Here is a 10,983-nt window from a genome sequence, read left to right on the forward strand (position 1 = left end):
GTCGATCCTAAGCCCCAGGGAGGTTCCGCTCCGTGGCAGATCTCCGAGTGGACCGCCGGAGAGGGAGCGGGCGCCCAGCGCCGAGAGAGAGAGAAGAGAGGGCCGCGGAGGGAAGCCCTCCTTCCTGGCAGCCGCCGAGGCGCCGTGCGGGCCCTGAGAGGCGAGAGAGAGAGTGAGAGGCCGAGGCCTATTGCGAACCCATCGACCTCAGGTCGGGCGAGAGGACCCGCCGGGTTGGGGCGCCGCATTTGGGGCCGACGCTCATCAGAGCCCAGAAAAGGCGTAGCTTAATACGGGCAGCAGGCCGGTGGCCATGGAAGTCGACTAGCCCTGAAAATGAATGGCACTGAGAGTGCCGCCCACACCTGGCCGTCGGGGCAGAGACCGAGTGGGACCGCCGGCCGGTTGGTACGCCCCGACGAGTAGGAGGGCCGCCGCGGGGCGCGTCGAAGCGCCGGCCGCCAGGCCGCGTGGAGCCGCCGCGGGCGCAGATCTTGGTGGTAGTAGCAAATATTGGAGTGAGATCCTCGAGTGGCGGAGAAGGCTTGCATGCGATCAGCAGTTGTACATGGGTCAGTCGATCCTAAGCCCCAGGGAGGTTCCGCTCCCAGCGGAGGCGGGCGCCCCCCACCTCGCGGGGCCGGGGCCTCGCCCCCCGGGCGAAACGGAATCGGGTCAATATTCCCAAACCCGCAGGCGGAGCCCTCCGTCCTCCTTGGCGGTCCGATCTGCGAAGCAAGCGAGCCCCAGACGCCGGTCGGGGACCCGGGAAGAGTTTCCTTTTCTTGCTAAGGGGCGGGATCCCTGGAATCGGCTGGTCCGGAGCTAGGGCGCTGGGCGAGCCCGGACCGGCCTGGGGCCCGCCTCGTGGACAGTCCTCGCTGCGGCCGCTTCGGCCGGCGCCCAGCAGCCGGCTCAGAACTGGTACGGACCAGGGGGAATCCGACTGTCTAATGAAAAAACAGAGCATCGCGACGTCTGCAGCCGGGGGCGCTGCCGCGATGTGATTTCCTGCCCAGTGCTCTGAATGTCAAAGTGAAGAAATTCAGCGAAGTGCGGGTAAACGGCGGGAGTAACTATGACTCTCTTAAGGTAGCCAAATGCCTCGTCATCTAATTAATGACGCGCATGAATGGATTAACGAGATTCCCACTGTCCCTATTTATCTAGCGAAACCACAGCCAAGGGAACGGGCTTGGCAGAATCAGCTTGACTCTAGTCTGACCTTGTGAAGAGACACGGAGGGGTGTGGGATAGGTGGGAGGGCCCTAGGCCCGACGCTGAAATGCCACTACTCTCGTGGTTTCTTTACTTAGCCGGTGAGGCGGGGAGCGGGCCCAGTCTTCCGGCGCTACGCGGCCGGCCGCCACCCCGCTCCGGCGACAGCTTCAAGTCGGGGACTTTAACTGGGCGGTACATCTGTCAAAGGGTAACGCAGGTGTCCTAAGGCGAGCTCAGCGAGGACGGAATCCTCGCGCGGAGCAAAAGGGCAAAAGCTCGTTTGAATCTGATTTTCAGCATGAATACAGACCGTGAAAGCGTGGCCTATCGATCCTTTTGAGCTTCGCAGTTTGAAGCGAGAGGTATCAGAAATGTTACCACAGTGATAACGGGGTAGTGGCAGCCCAAGCGTTCATAGCGATGTTGCTGTTTGATCCTTCGATGTCGGCTCTTCCTATCATTGCGAAGCGTTGGATTGTTCACCCACCAATGGGGGAAACGTGAGCTGGCTTTGGACCGCCGTGAGACAGGTAGTTTTACCCTACTGATGAGAGGTCGCCGTCACGGCAATCCTGCTCAGTACGAGAGGAACCGCAGATTCGGACCCCTGGTTCAGGCGCTCGGTCGAGAGGCCGGTGGTGCGAGACTACCACCCGAGAGATTACGGCTAAACGCCTCTAAGTCGAAATCTCTGCCGGTGCGCGGCCCGCGTCAGCGCCCACCCGCTCTTGCCTGGAGGGGGGCCGGGCCGACTCCGCCCGCGGCCCCTGCCCGGGGGCCGGGAACTCCGGCGCAAGCCGAACCGCCGTCTCGAGAGGGACGCCAGATCACTTACAGACGACTTGGGTATGGATTGGGGTGTCGTGCCCAGTAGAGCAGCCGCTTTGCTGTGATCTGCTAAAACTAAAGCTTTCGATCTGAGGGATTTGCCCGCGCCGCAGACGGGCCGATCCTGGCGGGCAGGGTCGGACGACGTCGCTGCTGCGGGAGCGGCTTCTGGGAGAGGGGTGGTGGGGTCCAGCAGCGGGGGGAGGAGGTCGAGCGCGGAGGGCCGGCCGGCGCCGCCCGGTGGCCCTCGGGCGGACCGGCCTTGGAGGAGGAGACCTGGGAGGACCAGCGGCGGGCAAGGCGGCACTCGGACTCGGCAGAGGAACTGACGGCGGAGTAAACGAGCGCTTTCCCTGAGGCCGAGGATTGGCTGGTGGGCTGCGTGTCTGACACGGCCGCCCCCAAACTGACTTGAAATCCACGTTTAATAGTGTGTCCCGCAGGAGGGCTCTCGGGGAGTTGCCAATGCCATCGCGCGATCAGCTGTTCGGCACGGAAAAACCATGGCTTCCAGCCCGAGTGCGGCATCTGGCAGCGGGCGGCGTCGGTCCCGCCGTGGGTGCCGGGCGGGGAGCGTTACGTGGGTGCCCGCTAAAGATTTCTTCCTCGGACTTCCTTGACCGCGAAATGGCTCATCTCCAGTTACGCTTCGACTCGGGCGCAAAAACTGACTCGGCCCCACCGGCGAGAGCCGGGGATACGCTGCCGGGCCGCGAGGCTTATCCGGCCGCCCACAACCTGATTTGAAATCCGGGGCCGGAGGTGCACCCTGCAGGAGGGCTCTAATGGGAGTGGCGCCACGTGCCAGCGGGCGGGTAGGTACCGGGGCCTCGGGCCCAAGGGCGGAGTCTCGCAGCGGGCGGCGCCGGTCCCGCTGTGGGTGTCTTACGGGCGGCGTTGCGTGGGCGCCCACTGAAGATTTCTTCCCCGGACTTGGTGGTGCGCGAAAGGTCGGATCTCCGGTTTCAACCCGACTCGGGCGCAAAAACCGACTCGTCCCCATTTGCAAACGCGTCGGCGAGGCACCCCGGCTCTCGAGAGCGTCTCTCGTCGGGGTCTGTTGGGCCCGAAACGTGCGTATTTTAATGAGAGCGTTTTGAACCTTAACCCCCACTCCCTGGTTTGCCTTTTTATAGGGGGGAGGGTGTCTCCGCGGCGAATTGCCGTCCTGGGGAAAAAAAACCCGCCGCAGCCGCACGCGGACCCTCTAAAGCCGTGCATTTCCGACACGCTTCCCCGGGCGAAAACGGCTCCATGCCGGCGGGCTGCGTGGTGCGGCGCGGTGAATCGCCTTTTTCGGAAAACCTGGCCCGAGAGGTTCGGATGTCCGGGGTTGCCCGCGGAGAGCGGGCCGGGCGCTTCAGGCATGGCGTCCATCGGCTCGCCGGCCCACCCAAGGCCTCTGAGAGGGCTTTGCCCCGGGACAGGTTGGGCCCAAAACGTGCGTATTTCAATGAGAGCGTTTTGGACCTTAACCCCCACTCCCTGGTTTGCCTATTTATAGGGGGAGGGTGGTCTGGAGCTCAGCTCCAGCTGCCAGAAATCAGTACAGCCATATATTGTCCATGCAATACGGCAATTCCTGCAGGGTGGAGCCCAAGCCTCCGGAGCAATTCCCCCTGGGGTCTGGACAAGCCCCGCTCCGGAGCGGCTCAAGGAAAGTGGTTGCTCGCCGTCCCGCCGGGAGGCCCTCCGGGCGCTCCGTTAACGGCGTTTCTCTGCGCGGCCGGCCCGACCCTTCATGCCCAGAAGAGCGTCGGCCGGCCCGCCCGGCCTTGCCCAGAGGTGTCGGAAAGGCCGCTCCCGGGCCGCGGCCGGCCCTGCCGGAGAGCCCCGGGACGGGAGGTGCGGAAAAAGTGGCAGCCCGCCGCCCCGCCGGGAGGCCCCAGCGAGGACACTGGCTGCAGGCGGCAACAATGGGAGTGCAAAGAGACCGGTAGGTTGCGGCGCGGGTTCCCCCACTCTCTGGCGAGGATGATATGGGAGATCTGCGGGCAAGGCAGGCAGGTAGGCGAGGGGCACCGGCCGGGCGGGTCGTTCCCCTTGGGAGGTCGGCGCTGAGTATCCGCCCCACAAACGAGCGCCGGTCGTGCCCCCAAACCGAACAAGAAAGACACAGGCGGCCTCGAGGGAGCACGCCGGAAAGGAGGCCAGGCAGGCAGGGCAGGGCGAGAAAGGAAAAAGGGGAGGCCCGGACCCGGCCAACGGGGACCGAGTGCCGCCGGCCCCATGGCAGATCTCCGAGTGGACCGCCGGAGAGGGAGCGGGCGCCCAGCGCCGAGAGAGAGAAGAGAGGGCCGCGGAGGGAAGCCCTCCTTGCTGGCAGCCGCCGAGGCGCCGGGCGGGCCCTGAGAGGCGAGAGAGAGAGTGAGAGGCCGAGGCCTATTGCGAACCCATCGACCTCAGGTCGGGCGAGAGGACCCGCCGGGTTGGGGCGCCGCATTTGGGGCCGACGCTCATCAGAGCCCAGAAAAGGCGTTGCTTAATACGGGCAGCAGGCCGGTGGCCATGGAAGTCGACTAGCCCTGAAAATGAATGGCACTGAGAGTGCCGCCCACACCTGGCCGTCGGGGCAGAGAGCGAGTGGGACCCACGGCCGGGTGGTACGCCCCGACGAGTAGGAGGGCCGCCGCGGTGGGCGTCGAAGCGCCGGCCGCCAGGCCGCGTGGAGCCGCCGCGGGCGCAGATCTTGGTGGTAGTAGCAAATATTGGAGTGAGATCCTCGAGGGCCGAGTGGCGGAGAAGGCTTGCATGCGATCAGCAGTTGTACATGGGTCAGTCGATCCTAAGCCCCAGGGAGGTTCCGCTCCCAGCGGAGGCGGGCGCCCCCCTCCTCGCGGGGCCGTGGCCTCGCCCCCCGGGCGAAACGGAATCGGGTCAATATTCCCAAACCCGCAGGCGGAGCCCTCCGTCCTCCTTGGCGGTCCGATCTGCGAAGCAGGCGAACCCCAGACGCCGGTCGGGGACCCGGGAAGAGTTTCCTTTTCTTGCTAAGGGGCGGGATCCCTGGAATCGGCTGGTCCGGAGCTAGGGCGCTGGGCGAGCCCGGACCGGCCTGGGGCCCGCCTCGTGGACAGTCCTCGCTGCGGCCGCTTCGGCCGGCGCCCAGCAGCCGGATCAGAACTGGTACGGACCAGGGGAATCCGACTGTCTAATGAAAAACAGAGCATCGCGACGTCTGCAGCCGGGGCGCTGACGCGATGTGATTTCTGCCCAGTGCTCTGAATGTCAAAGTGAAGAAATTCAGCGAAGTGCAGGTAAACGGTGGGAGTAACTATGACTCTCTTAAGGTAGCCAAATGCCTCGTCATCTAATTAATGACGCGCATGAATGGATTAACGAGATTCCCACTGTCCCTATCTATCTAGCGAAACCACAGCCAAGGGAACGGGCTTGGCAGAATCAGCTTGACTCTAGTCTGACCTTGTGAAGAGACACGGGGGGGGTGTAGGATAGGTGGGAGGGCCCCGGCCCGACGATGAAATGCCACTACTCTCGTGGTTTCTTTACTTAGCCGGTGAGGCGGGGAGCGGGCCCAGTCTTCCGGCGCTACGCGGCCGGCCGCCACCCGCTCCGGCGACAGCTTCAGTCGGGGACTTTAACTGGGTGTTACATCTTTCAAAGGGTAACGCAGGTGTCCTAAGGCGAGCTCAGCGAGGACGGAAACCTCGCGCGGAGCAAAAGGGCAAAAGCTCGTTTGAATCTGATTTTCAGCATGAATACAGACCGTGAAAGCGTGGCCTGTCGATCCTTTTGAGCTTCGCAGTTTGAAGCGAGAGGTATCAGAAATGTTACCACAGTGATAACTGGGTAGTGGCAGCCAAGCGTTCATAGCGATGTTGCTGTTTGATCCTTCGATGTCGGCTCTTCCTATCATTGCGAAGCGTTGGATTGTTCACCCACCAATGGGGAACGTGAGCTGGCTTTGGACCGCCGTGAGACATGTAGTTTTACCCTACTGATGAGAGGTCGCCGTCACGGCAATCCTGCTCAGTACGAGAGGAACCGCAGATTCGGACCCCTGGTTCAGGCGCTCGGTGGTGCGAGACTACCACCCGAGAGATTACGGCTAAACGCCTCTAAGTCGAAATCTCTGCCGGTGCGCGGCCTGCGTCAGCGCCCACCCGCTCTTGCCTGGAGGGGGGCCGGGCCGACTCCGCCCACGGCCCCTTGCCCGGGGGCCGGGAACTCCGGCGCAAGCCGAACCGCCGTCTCGAGAGGGACGCCAGATCACTTACAGACGACTTGGGTATGGATTGGGGTGTCGTGCCCAGTAGAGCAGCCGCTTGCTGTGATCTGCTAAAACTAAAGCTTTCGATCCGAGGGATTTGCCCGCGCCGCAGACAGGCCGATCCTAGCGGGCAGGGTCGGACGACGTCGCTGCTGCGGGAGCGGCTTCTGGGAGAGGGGTGGTGGGGTCCAGCAGCGGGGGGAGGAGGTCGAGCGCGGAGGGCCGGCCGGCGCCGCCCGGTGGCCCTCGGGCGGACCGGCCTTGGAGGAGGAGACCGGGGAGGACCAGCGGCGGGCCCGGCGGCACTCGGACTCGGCAGAGGAACTGACGGCGGAGGAAACGAGCGCTTCCCCCTGTGGGCCGAGGATTGGCTGCTTGGCTGCATGTCTGACACGGCCGCCCCAAACTGACTTGAAATCCACGTTTAATAGTGTACCCCGCAGGAGGGCTCTCGGGGAGTTGCCAAGTCGGTCCCAATGCCATCGTGCGATCAGCTGCTCGGCACGGATGAACCATGGCTTCCAGCCCAAGTGCGGCATCTGGCAGCGGGCGGCGTCGGTCCCGCCGTGGGTGCCGGACGGGGAGCGTTACGAGGGTGCCCGCAAAAGATTTCTTCCTCGGACTTCGTTGACCGCGAAAGGGCTCATCTCCAGTTACGCTTCGACTCGGGCGCAAAAACTGACTCGGCCCCACCGGCGAGAGCCGGGGATACGCTGCCGGGCCGCGAGGCTTATCCGGCCGCCCAAAACCTGATTTGAAATCCGGGGCCGGAGGTGCACCCTGCAAGAGGGCTCTAATGGGAGTGGCGCCACGTGCCAGCGGGCGGGTAGGGACCGGGGCCTCGGGCCCAAGGGCGGAGTCTCGCAGCGGGCGGCGCCGGTCCCGCTGTGGGTGTCGGACGGGCGGCGTTGCGTGGGCGCCCACTGAAGATTTCTTCCCCGGACTTGGTGGTGCGCGAAAGGTCGGATCTCCGGTTTCGACCCGACTCGGGCGCAAAAACCGACTCGTCCCCACTTGCCAACGCGTCGGCGAGGCACCCCGGCTCTCGAGAGAGTCTCTCGTCGGGGTCTGTTGGGCCCGAAACGTGCTTATTTTAATGAGAGCGTTTTGAACCTTAACCCCCACTCCCTGGTTTGCCTTTTTATAGGGGGGAGGGTGTCTCCGCGGCGAATTGCCGTCCTTGGGAAAAAAAAAACCCGCCGCAGCCGCACGCGGACCTTCTAAAGCCGTGCATTTCCGACACGCTTCCCCGGGCGAAAACGGCTCCATGCCGGCGGGTTGCGTTGTGCGGCGCGGTGAATCGCCTTTTTCGGAAAACCTGGTCCGAGAGGTTCGGATGTCCGGGGTTGCCCGCGGAGAACGGGCCGGGCGCTTCAGGCATGGCGTCCCATCGGCTCGCGGCTCCACCCAACGCCTCTGAGAGGGCTTTGCCCCGGGACAGGTTGGGCCCCAAACGTGCGTATTTCAATCAGAGCGTCTTGGACCTTAACCCACACTCCCTGGTTTGCCTATTTATAGGGGGAGGGTGGTCTGGAGCTCAGCTCCACCTGCCAGAAAATCAGTACAGCCATATATTGTCATACAATACGGCAATTCCTGCAGGGTGGAGCCCAAGCCTCCGGAGCGATTCCCCCTGGGGTCTGGACAAGCCCCGCTCCGTAGCGGCTCAAGGAAAGTGGCTGCTCGCCGTCCGCCGGGAGGCCCTCCGGGCGCTCCGTTAACGGCCGTTTCTCTGCGTGGCCGGCCCGACCCTTCATGCCCAGAAGAGCGTCGGCCGGCCCGCCCGGCCTTGCCCAGAGGTGTCGGAAAGGCCGCTCCCGGGCCGCGGCCGGCCCTGCCGGAGAGCCCCGGGACGGGAGGTGCGGAAAAAGTGGCAGCCCGCCGCCCCGCCGGGAGGCCCCAGCGAGGACACTGGCTGCAGGCGGCAACAAGGGGAGTCCAAAGAGACCGGTAGGTTGCGGCGCAGGTTTCCCCCGCTCTCTGGCGAGGATGATACGGGAGATCTGCGGGCAAAGCAGGCAAGTAGGCGAGGGGCACCGGCCGGGCGGGTCGTTCCCCGGGGGGAAGTCGGCGCTGAGTATCCGCCCCACAAACGAGCGCCGGTCGTGGCCCCAAACCGAACAAGAAAGACACAGGCGGCCTCGAGGGAGCGCGCCGGAAAGGAGGCCAGGCAAGCAGGGCAGGCCGAGAAAGAAAAAGGGGAGGCCCGGACCCGGCCAACGGGGACCGAGTGCCGCCGGCCCCGTGGCAGATCTCCGAGTGGACCGCCGGAGAGGGAGCGGGCGCTCAGCGCCGAGAGAGAGAAGAGAGGGCCGCGGAGGGAAGCCCTCCTTCCTGGCAGCCGCCGAGGCGCCGGGCGGGCCCTGAGAGGCGAGAGAGAGAGTGAGAGGCCGAGGCCTATCGCGAACCCATCGACCTCAGGTCGGGCGAGAGGACCCGCCGGGTTGGGGCGCCGCATTTGGGGCCGACGCTCATCAAAGCCCAGAAAAGGCGTAGCTTAATACGGGCAGCAGGCCGGTGGCCATGGAAGTCGACCAGCCCTGAAAATGAATGGCACTGAGAGTGCCGCCCACACCTGGCCGTCGGGGCAGAGAGCGAGTGGGACCGCCGGCCGGGTGGTACGCCCCGACGAGTAAGAGGCCCGCCGCGGTGCGCGTCGAAGCGCCGCCCGCCAGGCCGCGTGGAGCCGCCGCGGGCGCAGATCTTGGTGGTAGTAGCAAATATTGGAGTGAGATCCTCGAGGGCCGAGTGGCGGAGAAGGCTTGCATGCGATCAGCAGTTGTACATGGGTCAGTCGATCCTAAGCCCCAGGGAGGTTCCGCTCCCAGCGGAGGCGGGCGCCCCCCTCCTCGCGGGGCCGGGGCCTCGCCCCCCGGGCGAAACGGAATCGGGTCAATATTCCCAAACCCGCAGGCGGAGCCCTACGTCCTCCTTGGCGGTCCGATCTGCGAAACAAGCGAGCCCCCAGAAGCCGGTCGGGGACCCGGGAAGAGTTTCCTTTTCTTGCTAAGGGGCCGGGATCCCTGGAATCGGCTGGTCCGGAGCTAGGGCGCTGGGCGAGCCCGGACCGGCCTGGGGCCCCGCCTCGTGGACAGTCCTCGCTGCGGCCGCTTCGGCCGGCGCCCCAGCAGCCGGCTCAGAACTGGTACGGACCCAGGGGAATCCGACTGTCTAATGAAAAAACAGAGCATCGCGACGTCTGCAGCCGGGGCGCTGACGCGATGTGATTTCTGCCCAGTGCTCTGAATGTCAAAGTGAAGAAATTCAGCGAAGTGCGGGTAAACGGCGGGAGTAACTATGACTCTTTTAAGGTAGCCAAAATGCCTCGTCATCTAATTAATGACGTGCATGAATGGATTAAACGAGATTCCCACCGTCCCTATCTATCTAGCGAAAACCACAGCCAAGGGAACGGGCTTGGCAGAATCAGCTTGACTCTAGTCTGACCTTGTGAAGAGACACGGAGAGGGGTGTGGATAGGTGGGAGGGCCCCAGGCCCGACGCTGAAATGCCACTACTCTCGTGGTTTTCTTTACTTAGCCGGTGAGGCGGGGAGCTGCCCAGTCTTCTGGCGCCTACGCGGCCGGCCGCCACCCGCTCCGGCGACAGCTTCAGTCGGGGGGTTTGACTGGGGCGGTACATCTGTCAAAGGGTAACGCAGGTGTCCTAAGGCGAGCTCAGCGAGGACGGAAACCTCGCGCGGAGCAAAAGGGCAAAAGCTCGTTTGAATCTGATTTTCAGCATGAATACAGACCGTGAAAGCGTGGCCTATCGATCCTTTTGAGCTTCGCAGTTTGAAGCGAGAGGTATCAGAAATGTTACCACAGTGATAACTGGGTAGTGGCAGCCAAGCGTTCATAGCGATGTTGCTGTTTGATCCTTCGATGTCGGCTCTTCCTATCATTGCGAAGCGTTGGATTGTTCACCCACCAATGGGGAACGTGAGCTGGCTTTGGACCGCCGTGAGACAGGTAGGTTTACCCTACTGATGAGAGGTCGCCGTCACGGCAATCCTGCTCAGTACGAGAGGAACCGCAGATTCGGACCCCTGGTTCAGGCGCTCGGTCGAGAGGCCGGTGGTGCGAGACTACCACCCGAGAGATTACGGCTAAACGCCTCTAAGTCGAAATCTCTGCCGGTGCGCGGCCCGCGTCAGCGCCCACCCGCTCTTGCCTGGAGGGGGGCCGGGCCGACTCCGCCCGCGGCCCCTTGCCCGGGGGCCGGGAACTCCGGCGCAAGCCGAACCGCCGTCTCGAGAGGGACGCCAGATCACTTGCAGACGACTTGGGTATGGATTGGGGTGTCGTGCCCAGTAGAGCAGCCGCTTTGCTGTGATCTGCTAAAACTAAAGCTTTCGATCCGAGGGATTTGCCCGCGCCGCAGACGGGCCGATCCTGGCGGGCCGGGTCGGACGACGTCGCTGCTGCGGGAGCGGCTTCTGGGAGAGGGGTGGTGGGGTCCAGCAGCGGGGGGGAGGAGGTCGAGCGCGGAGGGCCGGCCGGCGCCGCCCGGTGGCCCTCGGGCGGACCGGCCTTGGAGGAGGAGACCGGGGAGTACCAGCGGCGTGCCCGGCGGCACTCGGACTCGGCAGAGGAACTGACGGCGGAGTAAACGAGCGCTTTCCCTGAGGCCGAGGATTGGCTGCTGGGCTGCATGTCTGACACGGCCGCCCCAAACTGACTTGAAATCCACGTTTAATAGTG

General features: G+C 64.3%; 3 pseudogenes; all 3 read left to right on the forward strand.

Moving 5' to 3' along the window:
- Positions 1-2,151, forward strand: LOC147795586 (large subunit ribosomal RNA; annotated as a pseudogene; the record flags this gene model as incomplete).
- A 2,882-nt stretch (positions 2,152-5,033) lies between these two features.
- On the forward strand, positions 5,034-6,379 carry LOC147795587 (large subunit ribosomal RNA; annotated as a pseudogene).
- A 2,901-nt stretch (positions 6,380-9,280) lies between these two features.
- LOC147795588 (large subunit ribosomal RNA) lies at positions 9,281-10,650 on the forward strand (annotated as a pseudogene).
- The last annotated feature ends 333 nt before the right edge of the window (positions 10,651-10,983 follow it).

The sequence above is a fragment of the Acanthaster planci genome, unplaced genomic scaffold (genome assembly GCF_054643075.1).
Source record: "Acanthaster planci isolate LZ-2023a unplaced genomic scaffold, COTS_SCS Contig3, whole genome shotgun sequence".
In the NCBI taxonomy this organism is placed as follows: domain Eukaryota; kingdom Metazoa; phylum Echinodermata; class Asteroidea; order Valvatida; family Acanthasteridae; genus Acanthaster; species Acanthaster planci.